Genomic DNA, 18,988 nt, shown 5'->3' with positions numbered 1-18,988 from the left:
TTACACTGGGATAGTGTAGTACTGGCTGGTGGAGAACCATTCGTTTTCTTGGTTTTTCTTTCTGTCAGGCCTAAACTACACAAATGACAGAGGCTTAGTCCTTACTCTGTTAAATCTCAGCTTTAGAGGCTGCACTGAGTGCACGATTATCTGTGAACAAAAAAGTCAAGCACCAATTCTGTCCACTTAAGTTTTGTCTTGTACTTTTTTCAAATTTAACACTTTAACATCATGATATGATGATAGTTGACCTTGATGTTCTTTTCTTCCTTGTTGAAGGTGTCAGACCTCATCCAAAAAACATCAGAACAAGCACAGAGTCAGACACAACTGAATCACTTAACAAAACACCATGGTTCTAAAATTTAGAGCAGGGAAAAATAAAGCATAGAAGGAAAACTAGGCCAATACTATTATTATCCCCAAAATTAAAAAAACAAAACAAAACAGAGTATATCAATTTATCTAAGAAGTAATTCATTATTACCAAGTGCAAGAATGCAAGGATAGTTCAACATCAGGAAATCAACATGACTAATCATCTTAAAAATAAAAATATACAAAACTACTTGATTATTTTAGTAGATGCAGAAAAAGCCTTTGACAAAGTGAAATATTCTTTTATGCTTAAAAACCCTACAGAAAGACCTTTTTAAAAAATACCATGAAAAGTATTTTCTAAAATCCACCAATTACTTCCTGAACGAGATCTTAAAATGAAAATTTCCAGGAATATTAAAGCCAAATTCTGTAATTCCCAGATCAAGGAAAAAACATTGTATCCAGAAAGAAATAATTCAATTATAATAGAGCCATACTCAGAATAACACAAGATTTAGCAGCTTTTACATTAAAGGACATGAGAGCTTGAAATATGATATTCTGGAGATTAATGAAGTTAACCTTACAACCAAGAATCACTTACCTAGCAAAACTGAGTATAATCCTTCAGAGGAAAAAGTGGATATTCAATGAAATAGAAGATTTCAAGCATTCATGATGAAAAGATCTGAGTTGAATAGAAACTTTGATTTTCAAATACAGGTTTCAGGAGAAGCAAAAGGAGTTACTCAGGAAAAGGAAATCATAAAGAATTTAATAAAAATTATCTATTTACATCTATTTACAGTAAATCATAAAAACTTTCTCCCTAAGAATATATATATATATATATAGACAGAGAACACAGGTGTGAGTTGAATATGAAGGGATAATATCTAAAAAATAAACGAGAGGAATATACTGGGAGAAAGGGAAAGTTAGAGGCAGAATGATGTAAATTATCTGCCATATAAAATGAAATTAAAAAAAGCTTTTACTGTGGATGGGTTGAGGGAAGGGGAGTGAGTAAACCTTAATCCCATTAGAAATGGCTCAAAGATGAAATAACATATATACTCAATATAGGTATAGAATTTTATCTTATCCTGCAGAAAAGTAGGAGGAGAAGGGGATTTGAGAAGAGAGGAGGAAAAATGGAGTACCCTCAAGAAGGGAGGGCACATTGGGGGTGGGGATAATCAGAAGCAAAACACTTTTAAGGAGGGACACAGTGAAAGGAAAGAAATAATAGGAATTAACAGGGAGAAATACAATTAGTAATAGTAACTATAATAAGAGTTTTGAAGCAATTTTCTCTGATGAAGTCCCCATTGCTCAAATTCTTAAAGGGAATTGAATCAAATTTATATATATGTGTGTGTGTGTGTGTGTGTATATAAATATATATATATAATCCATTCCCCAATTGATAAATGATCAAAAGACATAAACTATGCCCAAAGGCCTATAAAATCATACATACAAAAAAGATTGGTATATATTCAATGACAAAGTACCTTTTAAAGAAATAAAGAACAACTTAATCACCTGGAGCAATATTTAATATTCTTGGCTGGGCTAAAATTACAACATACTCCCAAAATTGTTTTGTGCTTTTAATGCTATGACAACCAAATTACAAAGGAGATGCTTTGTAGAATTTGACAAAATTATTAGTAATTAATTTAACAAATGCTAATGGGCAGCAGAGATACAAGTTTTATTGGATTAGAAAGTGATTAACTTTATGAGAATAGGTTGGATTCTTGGGAACCTATTTTTATTCCTTCATGGCATTAAGAATATTGATTAGGTATTTTTAAAAAATCATTATCAACAAACATTGTTGGCCAGCTGTGCTCACTATAGTGCTTCAATTGTATCTAACAACCAGAAAATAATGAACAATAGGAGAATCTTAGTCATTAAATGCTTATTATTATCAAAGAATGGTTAGCATCCTTTGCACTGAACTAAACACCTAAACTATTGATTTCTAAGTATTTCATTTTCTTTCTTTTTTTTTTTTTAAGTTTTTAAAAACATCTCAGTTGGTTAACTAAGAGCTTTAAGATTGATTCATTGTTTCTAAGGCAGGTGATGGTGAAATGGCTGGAAGAGTAAATAAATACTTCTTAATTAGCAACTAGATAGAATACTGAAATATCTCTTTAAATAAAAGTAAAAAACCATGACCTGAGTTAATAAGTCAATAAGCATTTATTAATTCCCTAAGTGCCAATCATTGTGCTAAGCACTGGGGATACAGAGAAATAAAAAACAATCTCTGACCTTGAGAAAACAAATTATACACAAGATAAATAAGAAATATCAGAGAGAAGGCACTGGAATTAGAGGCTGGAAAAGGCTTCCTGTAGAAGATAGGATTTTTTTTTTCCCCCTGAGGCTGGGGTTAAGTGACTTGCCCAGGGTTACACAGCTATGAAGTGTTAAGTGTGAGACCCAGATTTGAACTTGGGTCCTCCTGAATTCAAGGCTGGTGCTCTATCCACTGCGCCACCTAGCTGCCCCAGAAGGTAGGATTTTAAAAGAAACTTGAAGAAAACTAGGGAACCCTAGACTAACCAGACATCAGTTATAGGGAGAACATTCTAAGCATGGGGGACAACCAAAGAAATGCCTAGAGTTGAGAGATAGAGTGTCATGTTTGAGAAATAGCCAAGAGGCCAATGTCACTGGAACTCTACTTCTATCCCTTTTGAATCATCCAATATATGGTTTAACCCTGAACCTAGTGATTATTTTAAAGTTATAGCAGCAGCTGTGAAACTACAGCTTTATAGTATACATATACATGTCTAAGAGATGCTAAGTTCAAGGCACAGCTTTAGGAAATTAGTTGCCAGAAGAAAACAACAGAAAAATGTAAAATTCAAGAGTCACACAGGATCTCTAACTTTACTGACTCCAGAACCAGCATCTCTACTATTCCTGCCTTCTTCCTTCCTTCTTTATTCCCTCTCTTTCTTCCTTTCTTCCTTCCTTCCTTCTTTTCTTTTCTTTTTCTTCCTTTTCTCCCTTTCTTCTTTCTTTCTCCCTTTCTTTCTTTCCTTTCTTTCTTTCTCTCTCTCTTCCTTCCTTTCTTTCTCTTTTTCTTCCTCTTTCTTTCTTCCTTTCTTCTTTTCTTTCTTTCTTCCTTTCTTTCTCCCTTCCTTCCTTTCTTTCTCCCTTCTTCCTTTCTTTCTCCCTTTCTTTTTTCTTTCTTTCTCTCTTCCTTCCTTTCTTTCTCTCTTCCTTTCTTTCTCTCTTCCTTCCTTTCTTTCTCTCCTTTTTTCCTTTTTTTCTCTCTTTCTTTCCTTCCAGTTGAATCCATCAAGAGAAAAAACAACTTAAATACTAGCTATAATAGGTTTTCTTACAATGACTTCCAGAAAAAATAAGCAAGTAAGAAAAAAATTTACCTTCATAAAAGTCTAAGGTGGCTAAAATGTTGTGAAATGAAAGAATAATAATATGCTGAAGGTTTCCCCCTTGACCCAGATTTACTGGAGTCAAGTATATGGGGAGGGACCAAAAGAATAGCAATCCAGAACTCAGATTGTAGTAAAAAGAGAATTGTCTTGTCTAATACTTTCCCATGTTAGTCTAACATATGCTTCTTTGAGGATGGGATGCAAAAAGTTTTAGATATTGAGTTTAATTTGGACATATTTCATTCAGTTTACAACTTTAAAATTACAATATGCAATAACTGTTCCAAATCCCCCCCTTTAAGCTTTAAAAAGGGTTCTAACTCATATTTTAGAATTCTCTGTTTACCCAGGCTCAATGTAGAATGTTTTGAATAATCATATTTATGCAAATGCAGCTCAAGGCCCCATTCAGTACACTAGACTGCCAATAGACCAGGCAGGAACCTCTGTTGTGGTTGCTCCTGAAGCATGTGGTGATGGTAGTGAACTGGTTAGAGGAAGAATAAATAAATGCTCTGAACCTGGAGTCAGGAAGACTTGAGTTTCAAAACCTTACTAGCTATGTGACCTTGAGAAAGTAATTTTACTTTTATCTATTTATCTGGGAATAATAGTTATAACACCTACCAGGGTTATTGTGACAATAAAATGAGGTAATATTTATAAACTGCATTACAAACCACAAACAACAAATAAAACTGCTAATTGTTTTTAATTAATTTTTAAAATTAATTTTATAATTATAACTTTTTTTTTTGACAGTACATATGCATGGGTGATTTTATACAACATTATCCCTTGTACTCACTTCTGTTCCAAATTTTCCCCTCCTTTCCTCTACCCCCTCCCCTAAATGGCAGGCAGTCCCATACATGTTAAATGTGTTATGGTATATCCTAGATACAATATATGTGTGCAGAACCAATTTTTTTGTTGCAAAGGAAGAATTTGATTCAGAAGGTAAAGATAACCTGGGACGAAAAACAAAAATGCAAATAGTATACACTCATTTCCCAGTGTTCCTTCTCTGGGTGTTGCCGATTCTGTTCATCATTGATCAATTGGATCTGAATTAGATCTTCTCTATGTTGAAGATATCCACTTCCATCAGAATACATCCTCATACAGTATTGTTGTTGAAGTGTATAATGATCTCCTGGTTCTACTCATTTCACTTAGCATCAGTTCATATAAGTCTCTCCAAGCCTCTCTGTATTCCTCCTGTTGGTCATTTCTTATAGAACAATAATATTCCATAATATTCATATACCATAATTTACCCAACCATTCTCCAATTGATGGGCACCCATTCATTTTCCAAAACTGCTAATTACTATTATTTTATTATTTGAAATTCACTTTATTAAAATTTTTCTTTAGCCAGACACCTATAGATTGAGATCACAGGGACTCATGACTTTCACCATTTTTCATGGTCTTCCTAAGTTCATTACTTTGGGATTGTCTCTTTCCTCAATAGCAGATCTAGGCTCTGCTACAATACAAAAGGCCAGAAAGTCTCTTCCTGCCTGAAATGTATTCATTCCCTTATTACCTCTACTTCAGAATTCCCTTACTTCCTTCAATACTCAATTGAAGCATCATCAGTATGATCAGTATGATCATCCTCAGTATGAATTTTGTATTTATTCTGTATATGCCTATGTAATAGGGGGACTGGCTTATATGCAGAGTAATACTGATACAATTCCCCTTAGCAGAAGAAACTTTAGAGGCAGCTTCTGAGGAAATTGACATGATGTATAATGAAAGTTCTTTGGAGAGACATTGGCATATGTAAAAATATTCTGTAACTGGCTCTGGTCAGCTAACGATTTGGTATACAACAATCTTTTTGATTGGCTTAGAGCTGAACTAGGATGGCTTTGACCTTTATTTTATAATGTATAATCTTGGTTTGAGCTCTCTTTGACTAGGTTCTTCCTGCTATATGGCATCAATTAAGAGTAATGTAGAAGAGGAGATATACGTTGGGCCTTTTTCTCATTTGAGGTCAACAAGTGGCCCCATGAAAATAGTCCTTTGATCTTTGCTTCTACATTTGTGTGCCAAGATTGGTGTATCAAGAAGTGAGAAGTCACCTGAGATTAGGGACATGGGTAAGTGAGGTGAGTACTCATTTAGCAGACATTCTTTATTTCAATGTGAATTTTGTGAGCTCAATACTATGTAGTATCTCCACTAAATCCACTCTTCTCCAGAAACTGAGGTGTAATAAAGAGGAATGTGCCTTTATGGTATTGGAGGAAAAATCTTTATGCTTTAGTTTTTGCTATACCTTTGACATAAATATCACTTTGTAAAAACTAATAAATGCTAAATGACTAAATGAAAGTTTCTGACTAACAGTAGGAGGAACCCATCTGAAATATGCCCTTGAGCGTATTAGAGAAGTACTTTAACCCTCCTGGAATGTCCTTAGAATCCTTGTAGGGACATAAAGGTAGACTTGCTTTAGGAAAGTGAGACCAGAAAAACTGATAAAATGTAAGTGCCTTGAGGGAAGGGATCATTTTATTTTTTTCTATTTGTCTGTTCAGCATGTAGCACAATTCCTGGCGCATAAATAAGCATTAATACATTTTTATTGATTTATTGAACCATAACTAAAATAACAACACACTTATAATTAGGACAGAATAGGGAAGTAAATAATAAGAGAAAATTAAATATAGAACAATCATTCTTAGCCCCATGCACAAAGGAGTACCTCTCCTATTAGATTCCCACACTAGTGGGGAAGATAGCAGTACCAGAAAAATGCATGTTCCTAATTAAAGAAGGATAGCATTGGTTCTAGAACAACTACTTGGGCTCAGGCCCACACAGTCCCCTGTGTGTCTCTGGTTCTTAAAAAAAAAAGTAAACAATATCGAACTCTTCATAAATTTGTTTGTCATCCTTGTACAGGAGCCATGTTAATCTTCTCTATATCTTTCCAATTTTAATATGTTTGCTGCTAAATCAGTACTCTAACTGCTTCTTCATTCCAACACAGTTCTCTCCATCCCTCAAAACTCTTCTTGATATTTCTATTCCATTTTGCCTCTACAGGGAAAATTCCACTTAGTTTCCACCATATGTCATTATTATGTTTCCAGGGCTGCCATTCATTACCACTCTCTTAACTGCTATAACCATCTGGTGTGTTATCATATACTCTAGTGGCTTCTTCTCTTGAGATTGAGGGAAGGTTTTGTATATACCTCACAACAATTTCCTTATATATATCTTCCCAATCTTACCCCTGATAATAAAGAAATCAGTTTGGTTTAACGGTTAATTGACAAAATGATAATGCTTGACAGTGTCTGCAAATTTCTGTCCTTTTTGTAACCTTACTTCTCTATTCACAGGAAATAACTAACTTCAGCCACTTATTGCTATTCCTTTCATTTACATTATCATGATCATTGTGAACACTGTTGTGGTTTTGCTTCAAAGCATTTTATATCCCATATTTCCCTGAATTTTCCAGGTTTAGTATTTCTGATGTGACAATAATATTGTGTTACATTCATGAACTTTCCCAACTATACAGATACCTACTTTGTTACCTATATTTTGTCACCACAAAACTAATAATACATACTTTGACAAAAATACTTTTTTTGTTGTCATTATTTAGTTTTAGTAGTGGGATCACTAGGTCAAAGATATTTATGGTTGAATGAGTTTTCTCATAAGTCCAAATTGTTTTCAAGAATGATAAGATCATTTTGCAACTAAAACAATTGTGTTTGTCTTCAATTTTTTTTTTTTTTTTTTACTTTATCATCTTTGGCAATTCAATACATAAATAAAACCTCAGTTATTTTAATTTGCATTTTTCTTAATATTAGGGATTATGTTATACTGAGAGTTCATAACTCTTTTTTTGAAATGATTATTTAGAGCTTTTAATCATGTATTATGTATTTAGAAAATAGCTCTCATATATATTCCCATGGATTTCTATATATCTTGGATAGCAAATATTTATCAGATATATTTTATGCAAATAATTTTTTTCCTAATGTATATCTCTTTCTATTCTATCAAAACTAATTTTGTTTCTGTAAGAGCTACTTAATTTTATGTAAATGAAATTGTCCTTACTAGCCATAAATCTAAAAGTTGCCTCCTTTCATTCTTTTCCATTTTATTTTATGATATGTATTATGTACATTTGTGGTAATATAGCTCAATTGGTATATATCTAGGTAGATATCTGATCTGAAATTTGGCTCACTTTCCTCTGCAGAGAAACTAATTTTGTGTAACAGAGAGAAGGAAGAGGAGGAAGGCAAAGCAAGCTCTAAGGACAAGTTCTTCCTTATTCTCCAAGAATGATATTTGGTCTAGAACTATATTTATTTACCACACATCAAATGTTGATTCTTCAGGGAATGAGTAGGATGCTCTCTTTAAATGATTCAAAATAGTAAGTTCTTTATCCAACATCTGAGTTTTTGGGGTTTTATCAAAACTATTGTGCTAATTTGTTTCTACATATTGTTCATCTAATCTGTTCCATTATCCAGCCACTTTTTTTCTTATCTAATTCCAAATTGTTTTGATGATTATCGCTTAGTAATATATTTTGATATCTCTAATACTTGGCTATCTTACTTCACATTTTTTCATTGATTCCTTTGCCAGTCTTGACTTTTTGTTCCTCTAGATGCATTTTGTTATTATGTTATGTAGCTTTATAAAATAATCCTTTGGTAGTGATATAACACTGAATAAATAAATTAATGTAGGTAATATTACCATTTTTATTATAGTGATTCTGTCTTTCCACGAACAATTAATATTTATCCAATTATTTAGATGTCTTTGTTCGGAGTTTTCAAATTATTCATATAATTCCTTTATGTGACTTGAAAAATGGAATCTCAAGTATCTTATATCATCTGCAATGATTTTTCATCAAATTTTTATCTTTCCTGCTAGGTTTTGTTGGTATTATATAGAAATGCTGATATTTGTGTGGGTTTATTTTATATCCTCCTTTTTCACTAAAGTTGTTAATTATTTCAACTAGTTTTTAAAAAATTTACTCTCTAAGGTTCTTATATCATCAAAGTGATATTATTGTCTCACTTTCTATCATTATTCCTTCAATTTCATTTTCTTATTTTATTGCTATAGTCAGCATTTCCAGAACAACATGGAATGATAATAGCAATAATATACATTTTTTCTTTGTCTCTGAACTTATTGGAAAGGCTTGTAGTATATTCACATTACAAATAAAAATTGCTCTCTGTTTTACAGAGATTTCACTCATTTTAACAAAAGCTTCTTTTATTCCTTAGGAATAGGTATTATATTTTGTCAAAAGTTTTTTCTTAGTCTATTGAAATAATCATAAAGTTTTTATGTTAATATAGCTCAATTTTGCTTAGGCTTACTAGTATTGAACTTGTCCTGTGTTTCTCATATAATCTATCCTGACTGTTGGTGACACATTACTATAATGTCCTTTTTAGTATTTTATTTAAAACTTTTTTTGTTGTTGTTGCATCAACATTTAGTAGGAAAATTGATCTATAGGTTTTTTCCTGTTTTTTCCTTCCCTGGTTTATGTATTAAAATCATTATTTGTCATAGAAAAAATTTAATAAGACTCCCAAATTAATTCTTCTTTAAATATTTGGTAAGATTCATTTATAAATCCACTATGTCCTGTGTGTGTGTGTGTGTGTTGTTGTTGTTTTTAGAGAGCTCTTTTATGGTTTATTCAGTTTATTTATTTTTGTATGAGATAATTACTCCTTTTTATCTTCCCTACAATTGTTTTTTTTTAATAACTCCATCTTACTCAGCTCATCCCAGCTCTTTCTTTCTATTACCTAGATAATAATGAGAATCATAAGAGTTTTCCTAATATTTTCTTATACAAGTACTAAACAATTTGATCTTACTGATCAAACCTTATAATTGGAATTTAACATTTACCTTATATGTTATATGTCAACTTTTCCCTTAATTTTTGAGGGGTTTATCACAAAAATCTGAAAGTCTTTCAGTCTTTCTAATTTTGTTAATCTGGGCTGTTTTTATTTTTGTAAATATTCATCCAATTAATTTAGATTGGCATTATATTTGGACAAAATAGTACTTAATAACTGTTTTAATTTCTCTCTTTAAAAAAAAATGCCAATAAATTAAACTATTGAGTTTATCTGTTTTACTTTATTTTTTTTCCACAAAGCCACCTCCTAGTTTTATTTATTAGTTCAGTGGGTTAAAACCTATTTCAATAAATATTATATTAATTATTTAGATATGACTTTATTTGTATAAAAAGTGTTTTATATTTACATTCATATAGTTTCTATGTGCTTTTGCAGGTACACACCCAAGCATTTTATACTGTGTAAGTATTTTAAAAGCCTAAACCAATACTGTATGATATTGCTGAATGATTAGTATACTTTTTCTATTTTTCTCTTTTGATTAAATCTATTTTAACTTTGTTTGAGATCATGATTACCATTCTTTTTACATAATAAATTTTACTCCTGCTCTTTATATTATCTTGTTATATATCTCTCATTTTGATAGTTTCCTGAAAGCAACATATTTTAATTCAATTTTTTGTGTTAAGATGTTTTATTTTATTTTTATTAATTTTATAATTATAACATATTTTGACAGTACATATTCATAGGTAATTCTTTACATTATCCCTTGTACTCCCTTCTGTTCTGAATTTTTCCCCTCCTTCCCTCCACCCCCTCCCCTAGATGGCAGGCATTCCCATACATATAGTATATCCTAGGTACAATATATATGTGCAGAACCGAATTTTGTTGTTGTTGCAAAGGAAGAATTGGATTCGGAAGGTGAAAATAATCTGGGGAGAAAAACAAAAAATGCTAAGTTTACACTCATTTCCCAGTGTTCCTTTTCTGGGTGTAGCTGATTCTGTCCACCATTGATCAATTGGAATTGGATTAGCTCTTCTCTATGTTGAAGATATCCACTTCCATCAGAATACATTCTCATACAGTATCATTGTAGAAATGTATAATGATCTCCTAGTTCTTCTCGTTTCACTCAGCATCAGTTGATGTAAGTCTCTCCAAGCCTCTCTTTATTCATCCTGTTGGTCATTTCTTACAGAACAATAATACTCCATAACATTCATATACCATAATTTACCCAACCATTCTCCAATTGATGGGCATCCTTTTATTTTCCATTTTAAAATTAATTTTTATAATTATAACATTTTCTTTCACAGTACATAGGTAAATTTATAATTATAACATTTTCTTTCACAGAATAGGTAATTTTTTTTAACAACATTATCCCTTGTACTCCCTTCTGTTCCGAATTTTTCCCCTCCTTCCCTCCAGCTCCTCTCCTAGATGGCAAGCATTCCCATACAGATTAAATATCTTATAGTATATCCTAGGTACAATATATATGTGCAGAAATGAATTTTGTTGTTGTTGTTGTTACAAAGGAAGGATTGTATTCGGAAGGTAAAAAATAATCTGGGAAGAAAAACAAAACAAAACACAAAACAAAAAACAATGCTCACAGTTTACACTCATTTCCCAGTGTTCCTTTTCTGGATGTAGCTGATTCTGTCCATCATTGATCAATTGGAATTGCTCTTCTCTATGTTGAAGATATCCACTTCCATCAGAATACATCTTCATACAGCATTGCTGTTGAAGTGTATAATGATCCCCTAGTTCTGCTCGTTTCACTCAGCATCAGTTGATGTAAGTCTCTCCAAACCTCTCTGTATTCCTCCTGTTGGTCATTTCTTACAGATAAATAATATTCCATAACATTCCTATACCATAATTTACCCAACTATTCTCTAATTGATGGACATCCATTCATTTTCCAGTTTCTAGCCATTATGAAAAGGGCTGCCACAAACATTTTGGCACATACAGGTCCCTTTCCCTTCTTTAGTATTTCTTTGGGATATAAGCACTGCTGGGTCAAAGGGTATGCACATTTTGATAACTTTTTGGGCATAATTCCAGATTGCTCTCCAGAATGGTTGGATTCTTTCACAACTCCACCAACAATGCATCAGTGTCCCAGTTTTCCCACAGCCCCTCCAACATTCATCGTTATTTGTTCCTGTCATCTTAGCCAATCTGACAGGTGTGTAATGATACCTCAGAGTTGTCTTAATTTGCATTTCTCTGATCAAAAGTGATTTGGAACACTCTTTCATATGAGTGGAAATAGTTTTAATTTCATCATCTGAAAATTGTCTGTTCATGGAGAATGGCTTGATTTCTTATAAATTAGAGTCAATTCTCTGTATTTTGGAGATGAGGCCTTTATCAGAACCTTTAACTGGAAAAATGTTTTCCCAATTTGTTACTTCCCTTCTAATCTTGTTTGCATTAGTTTTGTTTGTGCAGAAACGTAATTTGGTGTAATCAAAATTTTCTATTTTGTGATCAATAATGGTCTCTAGTTTCCCCTTGGACACAAACTCCTTCCTTCTCCACAAGTCCAAGAGGTAAACCATCCCATGTTCCTCCACTTTATTTGATTTTGTTCTTTATGCCTAAATCTTGGACCCATTTTGAACTTATCTTAGTCTGTGGTGTTAAATGGGGGTCCGTGCCTAGTTTCTGCCATACTAATTTCCAGTTTTCCCAGCAGCTTTGTCAAATAATGAATTCTTATCCGAAAAGTTGGGATCTTTGGGTTTGCTAGATTGCTATTTTTATTCACTATCTTGCCCTGTGAACCTAACCTATTCCACTGATCAACTAATCTATTTCTTAGCCAATACCAAATGATTTTGGTGACTGCTACAGCTAGGCCACCTTCATTTGATTTTTTTCATTACTTCCTTTGAAATTCTCCACCTTTTGTTCTTCCATATGAATTCTGTTGTTATTTTTTCTAGGTCATTAAAATAATTTCTTGGGAGTCTGATTGGTATAGCAGTAAATAAATAGATTAGTTTAGGGAGTATTGTCATCTTAATTATATTCGCTTGGCCTATCCAAGAGCACTGAATGTCTTTCCAATTATTTAAATCTGACTTTATTTTTGTGGCAAGTGTTTTATAATGTTGCTCATATAATTCCTGATTTTCCTTTGGTAGATATATTCCCAAACATTTTATACTATCGACCGTTATTTTCAATGGAATTTCTCTTTGTATCTCTTGCTGTTGGATTGTGTTGCTGATGTATAAAAATGCTGAGGATTTATGTGGATTTATTTTGTATCCTGCAACTTTGTTAAAGTTATGAATTATTTCTAATAGCTTTTTAGCAGAGTCTTTGGGGTTCTCTAAGTATACCATCATGTCATCTGCAAAGAGTGATAGTTTGATTTCCTCATTATCTACTCTAATTCCTTGAATCTCTTTCTCAGCTCTTATTCCTATTGAATAGTAATGGTGATAGTGGGTAACCTTGTTTCACTCCTGATCTTACTGGGAAAAGTTCCAGTTTATTTCTATTGCATATGATGCTTACTGACGGTCGCAAATATATGCTCCTGATTATTCTAAGGAATAGTTCATTTATTCCTATATTCTCGAGCATTTTTAGTAGGAATGGATGTTGGATTTTATCAAATGCTTTTTCTGCATCTATTGAGATGATCATATGGTTTTTGTTAATTTGGTTATTGATATAGTCGATTATGCTAATAGTTTTCCTAATATTGAACCAGTCCTGCATTCCTGGTATAAATCCTACTTGATCAAAGTGTATTATCCTGGGGATGATTTTCTGAAGTCTTTTTGTTAATATCTTATTTAAGATTTTAGCATCAATATTCATTAAGGAGATTGGTCTATAGTTTTCTTTCTCAGTTTTCAATCTACCTGGTTTAGGTATCAGTACCATGTCTGTGTCATAAAAGGAATTTGGTAGGACTCCTTCAATCCCTATTTTTTCAAATAGTTTATAGAGCTTTGGAGTTAGTTGTTCTTTAAATGTTTGGTAGAATTCACATATAATCCATCTGGTCCTGGGGATTTTTTCTTAGAGAGTTGGTTAATAGCATTTCTTTTTCTGAGATGGAACTATTTAGACTACTTACTTTTTCCTCTGTTAATATGGGCAAGCTATTTTTTTGAAGGTATTCTTCCATTTCATTTAACTTATCAAATTTATTGGCATAAAGTTGAGCAAAGTAACTCCTAACTATTGTTCTAATTTCCTCTTCATTAGTGGTGAGTTCTCCCTTTTCATTTTCAAGACTAACAATTTGCTTTTTCTCTTTCCTTTTTTTAATCAGGTTTACTAAGGGTTTGTCTATTTTATTGGTTTTTTCATAGAATCAACTCAGTTTTATTAATTAATTCAATAGTTTTTTTACTTTCAATTTTATTAATCTCACCTTTTCTTTTTAGAATTTCAAGTTTTGTGTTTGTCTGTGGGGTTTTAATTTGTTCCTTTTCTAGCAATTTTAGTTGTAAGCCCAATTCATTGGCCCTCTCTTTCACTATTTTATGCAAGTAGGCCTGTAGAGATATAAAACTTCTCCTTATTACTGCTTTGGCTGTATCCCACACATTTTGGTATGATGTCTCATTATTGTCATTTTCTTGGATTTAGTTATTAATTAATAATATAATAATAATATAATTTGCTGTTTTACCCAATCATTCTTTAATATGAGATTATTTAGTTTCCGATTATTTTTTGGTCTATTTTCCCCTGGCTTTTTATTAAATGTAAATGTGGTCTGAGAGGGATGCATTTACTATTTCTGCCTTACTGCATTTGATTTTGAGGTTTTTATGTCCTAGTATATGATCAATTTTTGTATAGGTTCCATGAACTGCTGAGAAGAAAGTGTACTCCTTTCTGTCTCCATTTAGCTTTCACCAAAGATCTATCACATCAAACTTTTCTACCTCTTTGACTTCTTTCTTATTTATTTTGTGGTTTGATTTATCCAATTCTGAGAATGCAAGGTTGAGATCTCCCACTATTTTAGTTTTGCTGTCTATTTCTTTTTGTAGCTCTCTTAATTTCTCTTTTAAGAATTTAGATGCTGCACCAGTTGGTGCATATATGTTTAATACTGATATTGCTTCATTATGCTACCCTTTAGCAGGATATAATGCCCTTCCTTGTCTCTTTTAATTAGATCAATTTTTGTTTTTGCTTGATCTGAGATGAGGATGGCTACCCCTACTTTTTTGGCTTCACCTGAAGCATAGTATATTCTGCTCCACCCTTTTACTTTTATTCTTAATGTATCACCCTGTTTCAGGTGTTTCCTGTAAACAACATATAGTAGGATTCTGGCTTTTAATCCAGTCTGCTAACTGCTTCCTCTTTATGAGGGAGTTTACCCCATTCACATTTATGGTTAGAATGACTAATTCTGTATTGCTTGCCATCCTATTAACCCCTGCTTATTCTTTCCTCCTTTCCTTTCCTCTTAGCCCCCTACCCAGTATTAAACTTGTGAACACCACTTGCTTTTCACAGCCCTCCCTTTTTAGGATCCCTCCCCCACCTTAAAGTTCCTCTCCCTATTTTACCCCTTTTTCTCACAATTTCTGTATTCCCTTCCCCTTAGCTTACTCCTTCCTTATCATTGTTCAATGAAGTGGAAAAAGTTTCACCATAAATCGAATATGTTTATTGATACACACTATATTCATCCCCCTCCTTTCTTTCTCTCAGATATAATAGATTATCTTTGCTTCTTCATGAGATGTAGTATGATATAATTTCCTTTCCACCTCTAATTTCTAGGACAAATTATACATGTGTTCTTTACATATCTTTTTGGCAGAAATATAGTTCTCAAGATTTCTTTTTACCTTTTTAGAAATCTCTTGAGTTCTGTATTTGAAGATCAAACATTTTGTGTTGATCTGGTTTTTTACATCAAGAATAGATGGAATTCATTTATTGGGTTAAATGTCTATCTTCTTCCCTGGAAAACGATGCTCATTTTTGCTGGGCAAGTTATACTTGGCTGCATACCAAGTTCCTTAGCCTTTCAGAGTATCATATTCCAGGCTCTTTGTTCTTTTAATGTGGACACTGCTAGATCCTGGGTTATCCTTATTGTGCCTCAATATCTGAACTGCTTTTTTCTAGCAGCTTCCAATATTTTTTTTTTCGACTGATGCTTCTTGAACTTGGCCACTATATTTCTTGGCGTTTTGATTTTAGGGTCTCTTTCAGTAGGTGATCAATGAATTTTTTCAATGTCTATTTTACCCTCTGTTTCCAAAACATCTGGGCAGTTCTCTTTGATAATTTCCTGGAAAATAGTTTCCAGGCTCTTTTTTTCCTCACATTTTTCAGGGAGTCTGATTATTCTCAAATTGTCTCTCCTGCATCTGTTTTCCAGGTCTGTTGTCTTTCCAATAAGGTACTTGACATTCTTTTCAATTGTTTCGTTTTTATGGTTTTGCTTGACTACTTCTTGGTTTCTTCTTGAGTCATTCATTTCTACTTGTTCCATTCTAATTTTCAATGATATTTTCTTCACTCACTTTTTTTATATCTTTTTGTAATTGTCCAATTGAGTTTTTATCTTCTATGGAATTTTTTTCGATTTCATCAATTTTATTTTTTAGAGAGCTGTTTTCTTTTTCCAGCTCACTAATCCTGTTTTCCTTGGAGTTGTTTACCTTTTCTAATTCGTTAATTTTGTTTTTCAATAATTTGATTTCTTTATCCACTCTTTCTTTAAATGCATGGGATGAATTCTTTAGACTCTCTTGCCAAGCTTCCCTTTCCTTTTTCCATTTCTCTTCTAGCTCTCTTGTGAAAGCCTTTTTGATTTCCTCTATGAGAGTCTTATGTATTGAGGAGCAGATCATATCCCCCTTAGGGGATTCCTCTGGGGACAGTCTGCTTTTAGTCTCCTCAGTATTTGAAGCCTGTTCTCTCTCTATACAGAAGCTGTCAATGGTTAGAGCCCGTTTAAATATTTTGTTCATTTTTTCAGAGTAGTAATGGAAGAAAACAAATTGACAAGAGAAACAATTGGTCTGTTTCAGGGGGGGGCGGTCTGGAAGGTGTTACTGGGTTTCCTCTACAGATTGTGGAGATAGCAGCGAGGCACTAACAGGACAGTGATGGCTGTGTCTGCTCTCTGAGGCTCTAAGAACGCGCTGAGTCACTCTGGGTGGGGGTGGGGGTGCCCGGGTCCCGAGAGACCTAGTTTTCTGGGCTTTTATTCTTTACCTTTGGTGTTTACACCTTCTCTGCTGCTCCTGGCTTGCTGCCAAGACGGAATATTCACACTGGGCTAAAAATCTTTCCACAGAAACAGAAGAGATCACACCCCTCCCCCCTCTGGTCTGAGTTGTGTGAGCTGCCTGCCTTGGTCTTGCTGCTTGCCTTCAGTCTGCGCCTAGTTCATTCATCCCCTTTCCCAAGCAAACACAGACCTTTCCTGGCAAATTTCAAGGATGTCTTCTGTTGGTTTTTTTGTGGGTTTCTTTTCCGGTCAAGCATTAATTCTGAGGCTTGTCATGAAGTAAGTTCTGAGAGAAAACACGGAGCTCAAGCAGCTGTCTGCCTCCATGCCACCATCTTGGCGGGAAGTCTAATTCAATTTTAAATCTGCTATCTACTTATATTTTATGAGCAAATTCATGCATTCACCTTCTAAGCTACAATTGTTGGTTGTGTATTTTCCTCTTATTTTTCTCACTATCCTTTTCACCCTATTTATCCTATCTCTTCTCACTCTCTGATTTTTTTCTACTCAGTACCTCTCCCTCCTATCCCTTAACTTAGCCATCCCACCAATAGTCTCTTCCTTATCCTCTCTCCTCACCCTATCCCTTGCCCTCTTTTTTCTTTCTGAATTGAAAATATTTTTTTCTCTTTATTCTCTTCTAGATATTTGTTGTTCTCTCTTTAATCCATTCAGGATAAGAGTAAGATTTCAGCACTACCTGCCCTCCCTCCTACTAGCTTCTTTTATATCACTTTTTCCTTTTATGACTCATTTTGTATGAGATAATTACTCCTTTTTATCTCCCCACAATTCTGGTTTTTTTCTTAAATAATCACTCCATCATACCCAGCTCATCCCAGCCTTTTCTTTCAATTACGCAGATAATGATGAGAATCATAAGAGTTCTCCTAATATTTTCACATATAGTAAACAATTTGATCTTACTGAATCCCTTATAATTTGTCTTTAACATTTACTTTATATTTCTCCTAGATGTCATATGTCAATTTTTCCCTTAATTTTTGAGGGGTTTATCACAAAAATCTGAAAGTCTTTCAGTTCATTAAATTCCTTTTTTTTTTTTTTTTTTTTTTTTTTTTTTTTATTTCATTCAAGATTATACTTACCTTTGCTGGGTAAGTTACTTTGGGTCATAACACCAGTTCTTTTGCTCTACAGGATATAGTTTTCTAAGATCTACAGACCTTCAATATAGTAGTTGTTAGGTCTTTTGTAATCCTTATTGTAACAGATTCATAATTTTTATTTTTTTTCTTGTTGTTGCTTCCAATATTTTCTCCTTAACCTGGGAGCTTTGAAACTTGATTATGATATTCCTCTAAATTTTCCTTTTGTGATATCTTGTTGGTGGTTGATAGTAGCTTTTTAAAAAATATTTTTGCTTTGCTTTCTTGTTCTAGAATTAAAGAGCAATTTTCTTTAATAATTTCTTGGAAAGGGCAAAGCCAAGATGTATGAGAGGACATATTTCTTTCTGACCTTCTCCCACAACCCTCACACTAATTATGAAATTCAGCCTCTAAATTAGCTCTGGACTGAAAGAATCCATGAATATTGGGAGTGTAACAAATTAAAAGCAAAAGAATTTCAAAGATCACCAGAAAAGGTCTATTTCAATTGGGCACAGAGGGAGATGGGTCAAGTTCAAGCAAGTTGAGCAAGACACCAACACAGTGCAGAGTCTCGGGGTGGTGAGAGTTCTGTGCAGTGAGAATCTATGGGAGGAATCTACAATAGTATTGATTACTCTGCCCCAGCTGCTAGCCAGCAGATCAGCAGAAAGTTATAAAACATCCAACACAAACACAAAAGGTAAAGAGTGAATCCAAAAACACCAGAAACTCAAGGAACCTGCCATGCTTACCTAGCACCAGGAGTGAGTCAGCATGGACTCAGTGTAGCCACTATCACTTGTAGAAGAAGCTTGGACAACCTCCATTGCCCTAAAAACACATCTCAACTTAAAAAAAAATGAATAAAAAAGCAAAAAGAACTCTGGCCATAGACAGTATTTATGGTGAAAGAACAGA

The 18,988-nt window shown here is 33.3% G+C and overlaps 1 protein-coding gene and 1 non-coding gene across 2 annotated transcripts in view; both read right to left on the bottom strand.

Annotated features, from left to right (window-relative positions):
• TTC6 (tetratricopeptide repeat domain 6) overlaps window positions 1-18,988 on the bottom strand; it is a 334,483-nt gene that overhangs the window by 283,533 nt on the left and 31,962 nt on the right. The window lies entirely within an intron of this gene.
• On the bottom strand, window positions 6,642-6,744 carry LOC141559330 (U6 spliceosomal RNA). The gene has a single exon (XR_012487378.1). It is a non-coding gene; the product is annotated as a U6 spliceosomal RNA (small nuclear RNA).

The sequence above is a fragment of the Sminthopsis crassicaudata genome, chromosome 2 (assembly GCF_048593235.1).
Source record: "Sminthopsis crassicaudata isolate SCR6 chromosome 2, ASM4859323v1, whole genome shotgun sequence".
Taxonomy (NCBI): Eukaryota; Metazoa; Chordata; class Mammalia; order Dasyuromorphia; family Dasyuridae; genus Sminthopsis; species Sminthopsis crassicaudata.
The sequence above is the reverse complement of the archived record's forward strand: the minus strand, read 5'-3'. Positions and strand labels throughout refer to the sequence as shown.